Genomic DNA, 6,033 nt, shown 5'->3' on the forward strand with positions numbered 1-6,033 from the left:
CTGTAGGCACTAGGCATACATGACGCACATACAAACATTCAGGTAAGATACTCAGACACATAAAATGAAAATAAATCTTAAAAAGTAAACATAGTGAGGCCCATTTTATTTTATTTTTTAAGTTTTTAAATAGAATTAGTAACATGAAAACTTGAGACAATCATTACAGATAGTGAAGTTTCAGCTTTCTATGGGGAAAGGAGGAAAAGCTTTAATAATTGATAATTATTAATGAAAATAACCGATAATTATAATTGGCAATTTTCAATTATTTGGAGCTGTACCTCTCCATCTTCTGACTGAAGCCCAAGAGCATTTGATTTAACTGCAACGTCTCCACACTGTGTGAGAGATTCTCTGTGATTTTAAGATGTAATTAGGGCTTGTGGGAACTAAAAGGGGCCTAGGGGGAAAGAGGGGGGAGGGAGGATAGCCCACATCTGGCCAGAGTTCCACCTATGCTCTGGGCAGGCAGATGCGGGAAGGCTGCCAGACGCTTTCCACTCAGCACTGGATGGACATCCAAGCCTCTGACCCACTCACTAGGGGGTTGACAAGGGGCAGCCCCTGGAACTAAAAGGGGCCCCGGGGTTACACCCTGTAGGTTATGGGAGAGAGGGCATAGGGAAGAGAGGTTCCCACACAGGCGAGAGTCTGTGTAGCTGAACAGAGACAGTCTATGGTTTTAGAGCTTTATTGTAGAAATACAGGGAGAAAGAGAGAAGGGAGAGAGAGAGAGAGAGAGAGAGAGAGAGAGAGAGAGAGAGAGAAGGCTAGAGAATAAGAGGAAGAGAGAGGAGAGGAGAATACAGAGAGAGTAGTGAGAGGGTGAGAGTGAGGAGTAAGAGAGCAAGGAGGGGACCAAACAGCCCCCTTTAAAGTATGCTGCTATCTTTTCTGTTGCTAGGTAACTAGGGAGTAGTTTAGCCTGAAGGTCAGAAGCTTGGGATGTTGCCTACAAGACTCATGCTTCTCTTGTGGGGGCTTAGGGGGGCGGTAACTTAGACAGGAGCCAGAGTTCCAGGAGACATGAGAGACCTCCTTCCGTCCCATGTAGGTAAATTACCACCACCGGGTCCCCGGGGTTCATCATCTCAGCTCGACTGGAGAGCAGCCTGTCTGTGCATAGCCCAGTGCCCCACAAGGGCTGGGAACCACTGAACCAGTGCAGGGCCCTTTCCTGTCTGCAAGGAGGAAATAGTTCTTCAGGCAGCAGAAGCCTTTACCTTGGATTCCATGGCTCTTTTTCTGACTTCTGACATCTGTTTATACCTGGGCATGGAAGTCTACACATAGTAAATGTCTTAATACACCGGTTTTACATGGTAGTAAAAAGCTCTGTGGAGTATGTGGAATGGTTGATTCCTTATCCCTCCCCCCCCCCACCCCCAGTGGATCTAATTACTGTACACTTGAGACCCTAATGAACCACCAGTCTGGAAGAGCGATTAGCTTGTCAATGAAGGCCCTTCAATTAATCTCAATGTTGTAAAATGTGGAGATGTGGAAGAAGGAACCGCGCCCATGTAAGTTTACAACCTTCTACATCTCTACTTCCAAGGACTCCAGCGCCCTCTTCTGGGTACTGCATGAAAGAAGGACTCCAGCGCCCTCTTCTGGGCACTGCATGAAAGCACTAGGCATGTATGCAGTGTATACACAGACATGCAGGCAAAATACACACAGAACACAAATAAATCTCAAAAGCAAGCGTAGTGAGACCTGTTTGCGTTTACATTTTAATTTTTTTAAATAGAGTTAGCATTCACCTTTACTGCCTCCTCACCCCACCTGGAGGCTGTGGGGGATGGCGGGGGTGGGGGGCAAGGAAACCTTGGCTGGAAAAGATGGAGATAGAAGCATGCTCTGCCTACTGACTGCTTACTACCCCCTGAAAGTCCAGCAAGGCATGGACCCTCATAGATTTCTGCAGTATTATACATATATAATGCACAGGCTCTATCTATGCTAGGGATTAGGTGCTATAGATACAATGATGGCATTACTTGTGTCACTAGTCATTATTATATTGTGGTGAGGGCCTTTCTTTACTGAGAGCTCATGTGTGCCAGGCAAAATTATATGTATATGCCCTGTTTCACAGTTGGAAAAGTAAATCAGACCGCAGTTTGTGTGAGCTTCTATTCTAGAGCGGAGGAGATGCCCACAAGGAATTCTCATTTGCAATATAGTGGTCCCCAAGACCTTGGCTTTGCTTTAGAAGAATCACCAAAGGTGGGGGTGGGGGGTGGGCAGTGCTTAGGGCTTACCTGATACATTTAAACCCAGATACCCCGATGTCACTTCTGGAAGGTGCTTATGGTTGGCATGGTCAGATGTGAGCCTCTCAGGGCCAGCAAATGACGCCTGGTGATGTGAAAACTAAAGCTGCAGAGAGAGCCAAGGTAGGTCACCCTCAAGCCTTTGGTAGGTCATTCAGGACACCGCTTCGCATGTAGATTGCAAGACCTCTGGAAGGAGATAAAGGAATTAGCTCCAGAGCAGAAGGGAAGTGGAGTGGACCAGCCCTGACTGTCAGGCCCCTCTCAGGAACTCTGCCTTCTGAAAGGAAGCAAGCAAGGAGTGTTCCACTTTGAAGTTGAATCTGAGGCGTGGGTGGGTTAGAGGTGAGCCCTAAGTAAGAAAGTGAACAAAGACAGATTTGCCCATCACATTGGTCAAACTTGACTGTCTAACTTCTTTAGTAGCAGACAGTTCACCCCAGAATTTCTACCAGCCTGGCTTTCTCAAACTTAGAGGCCACTGCAGGAAAACACCCAGCATGTTGGGCCACTTGTATGGCATCCAGCATAGGACTGCATTAGTTTTCTGTTGCAAGAAAATGCCAATCAAAAGCAACGTATGGAAGAAAGGAAAGGGAGGGAGGGAGGGAGGGAGGAAGGGAAGAAAGAAAGGTGGAATTTATTGTAGCTCATCCATTTAAGGAGACAGTCCATTGTGGTAGGAAAGTCATGGGGACTGAGCACAAAGGCAGGAGCTTGAGTCAGGTCACACTGCATCTTCAGTCAGGATGGATGCTGGTGCTCATCTTGCTGTCTCATTTTTATGCAATCCAGGCCCCCAGCCCGTGGAATGGTCCTGCCCACAGTTCAGGTAGCTCTTCCTACCTCAGTTAACCTAATCTAAATAACGCAGAGGCTTGTCTTCTAGATAACTCTAAATCCCGTTGCCTTGACAATACTACCCATCATGAGACCAAGGTCTCAGACACAGCTCACCAATATCATAGCCACCATAGAAATGTCTTTCCCATAGCAGCCGTCTTCAAGAATACAGTCCCATCAGTGTAAAGCATCCCAGATAGGTCCAGATGGTCAAAGTAGGTCAACTGAAGAAGGAGATCCACAAAGGACCTCACCTTGGTGGAAGGGAAAGGACAGAGTGTGAGATAAGACAGGTAAGATTTGAATAGGTCACCCGAGCCCACAGTACAGTGTAAATTCTATTAGGAAAGATCCACTTAGATCCCAAATGAAGACCCTAGTAACGAGGGTGAGAAATGTATGTGTACATAAAGAAAGGGCCAAGTCACCAATGGTGACCTCAATGGGAACACAAGGCACTCCCAGCACGGATCTACCAATTTTAGCACAAAACAGCCAGCACCCGAGACAGCTTTAACTGCATCAGTTTTGACTGCAGCCCAGAGAGAATCAGACAACCTCACACTTTTTTTCAAAAAATGTACTGAGGAAGAAGAATCCCTTAGGAGGATAGAAAAAAATCACTGGTAATGATGAACGGGAGAATAACTTGAGTAATAACTTTATACCACATCCCCAGGCTGTTGAAGCAGGATTTACTGGCATCTTGTAGTTTTGCCATGAGGGATAGGTTAAGTCAGAACCATCACACTGCACTGTTCCTATTTCCCTTTGCCTGGACTGCTGTGGGAGACAGCCTGGGAAATACAGGCTACGGCGACTCTTTCCTCAGACAGCCTGGGAAATACAGGTTACGGTGACTCTTTCCTCAGACAGCCTGGGAAATACAGGTTACGGCGACTCTTTCCTCAGACAGCCTGGGAAATACAGGTTACGGCGACTCTTTCCTCTTTTAGAAATGCCTTGTCACTAGGTGAGGTGCACACTTAATTCCAGTGCTCAGGAGGCAGAGGCAATCCGTCTTCTGTGATGAGAGTTCAAGGCCAGCTTGCTCTACATAGGATAGTGTAGGGCAGGACAGGCAGGGCTACACAGTGCCTGTGTCAAAGAAAGAAAAAAAAAGGAAGGAAGGAAGGAAGGAAGGAAGGAAGGAAGGAAGGAAAAGAAATAAGCTCTGTCATCTTGAAAAAAATCTTGTCCTATTAATAGGGAACATCCATATAAAATTTTTATAATACCTTGTGAAGTTTCACTATTGTAGCTCCAAATGTGTTGGGAGCCGCGCCCACATTCGCCGTTACAAGATGGCGCTGACAGCTGTGTTCTAAGTGGTAAACAAATAATCTGCGCATGTGCCAAGGGTATCTTATGACTACTTGTGCTCTGCCTTCCCCGTGACGTCAACTCGGCCGATGGGCTGCAGCCAATCAGGGAGTGACACGTCCGAGGCGAAGGAGAATGCTCCTTAAGAGGGACGGGGTTTCGTTTTCTCTCTCTCTTGCTTCTTGCTCTCTTGCTTCCTGCACCCTGGCTCCTGAAGATGTAAGAAATAAAGCTTTGCCGCAGAAGATTCTGGTCTGTGGTGTTCTTCCTGGCCGGTCGTGAGAACGCGTCTAATAACAATTGGTGCCGAATTCCGGGACGAGAAAAAACTCGGGACTGGCGCAAGGAAGATCCCTCATTCCAGAACCAGAACTGCGGGTCGCGGTAATAAAGGTTCCCGTAAAGCAGACTGTTAAGAAGGATTCAACTGTATGAATTCAGAACTTTTCAGCTGGGGAACGAGAGTACCAGTGAGTACAGCTTTACGAGGTAAGTCCGATCTTGAACTTTCTAACGAAATTCAAGACAGTCTATCAGAAGTAAAGTGGAATATGTTTGGCCTTGAATTTTTTCTGGTGTTAGGAGCCCTTTTGTTCCTTTTCACATGTTATCAAGTGGTTAAGATAGGGAAAATTCTAGAGGAAATTCAGGACAAGCTATCAGAAGTAAAGCGGGGAGAGAGAGTAGGAGCAAAGAGAAAATATGGTACACAAAATAAGTATACAGGCCTTTCCAAGGGTCTTGAACCCGAGGAAAAGTTAAGGTTAGGTAGGAATACCTGGAGAGAGATTAGAAGAAAAAGAGGAAAAAGGGAAAAGAAGAAAGATCAATTAGCGGAGGTCTCTAGGAAAAGGAGCCTGTGCTCATCGCTGGATGGGCTCGGGGAGCCAGCTCTTAGTAGCTCTGAAGCAGGTGAAGAATCCTCCTCTGAGGAAACAGACTGGGAGGAAGAAGCAGCCCATTACCAGCCAGCTAATTGGTCAAGAAAAAAGCCAAAAGCGGCTGGCGAAGGCCAGTTTGCTGATTGGCCTCAGGGCAGTCGGCTTCAAGGTCCGCCCTATGCGGAGTCCCCGCCCTGCGTAGTGCGTCAGCAATGCGCAGAGAGGCAGTGCGCAGAGAGGCAGTGCGCAGACTCATTCATTCCCAGAGAGGAACAAAGGAAAATACAACAGGCATTTCCGGTCTTTGAAGGAGCCGAGGGTGGGCGTGTCCACGCTCCGGTAGAATACTTACAAATTAAGGAAATTGCCGAGTCGGTTCGTAAATACGGAACCAATGCTAATTTTACCTTGGTGCAGTTAGACAGGCTCGCTGGCATGGCACTAACTCCTGCCGACTGGCAAACGGTTGTAAAAGCCGCTCTCCCTAGTATGGGCAAATATATGGAATGGAGAGCGCTTTGGCACGAAGCTGCACAAGCGCAGGCCCGAGCAAACGCAGCTGCTTTGACTCCAGAGCAGAGAGATTGGACTTTTGACTTGTTAACGGGTCAGGGAGCTTATTCTGCTGATCAGACAAACTACCATTGGGGAGCTTATGCCCAGATTTCTTCCACGGCTATTAGGGCCTGGAAGGCGCTCTCTCG

The sequence above is a fragment of the Mus musculus genome, chromosome 13 (genome assembly GCF_000001635.26).
Source record: "Mus musculus strain C57BL/6J chromosome 13, GRCm38.p6 C57BL/6J".
NCBI lineage: Eukaryota > Metazoa > Chordata > Mammalia > Rodentia > Muridae > Mus > Mus musculus.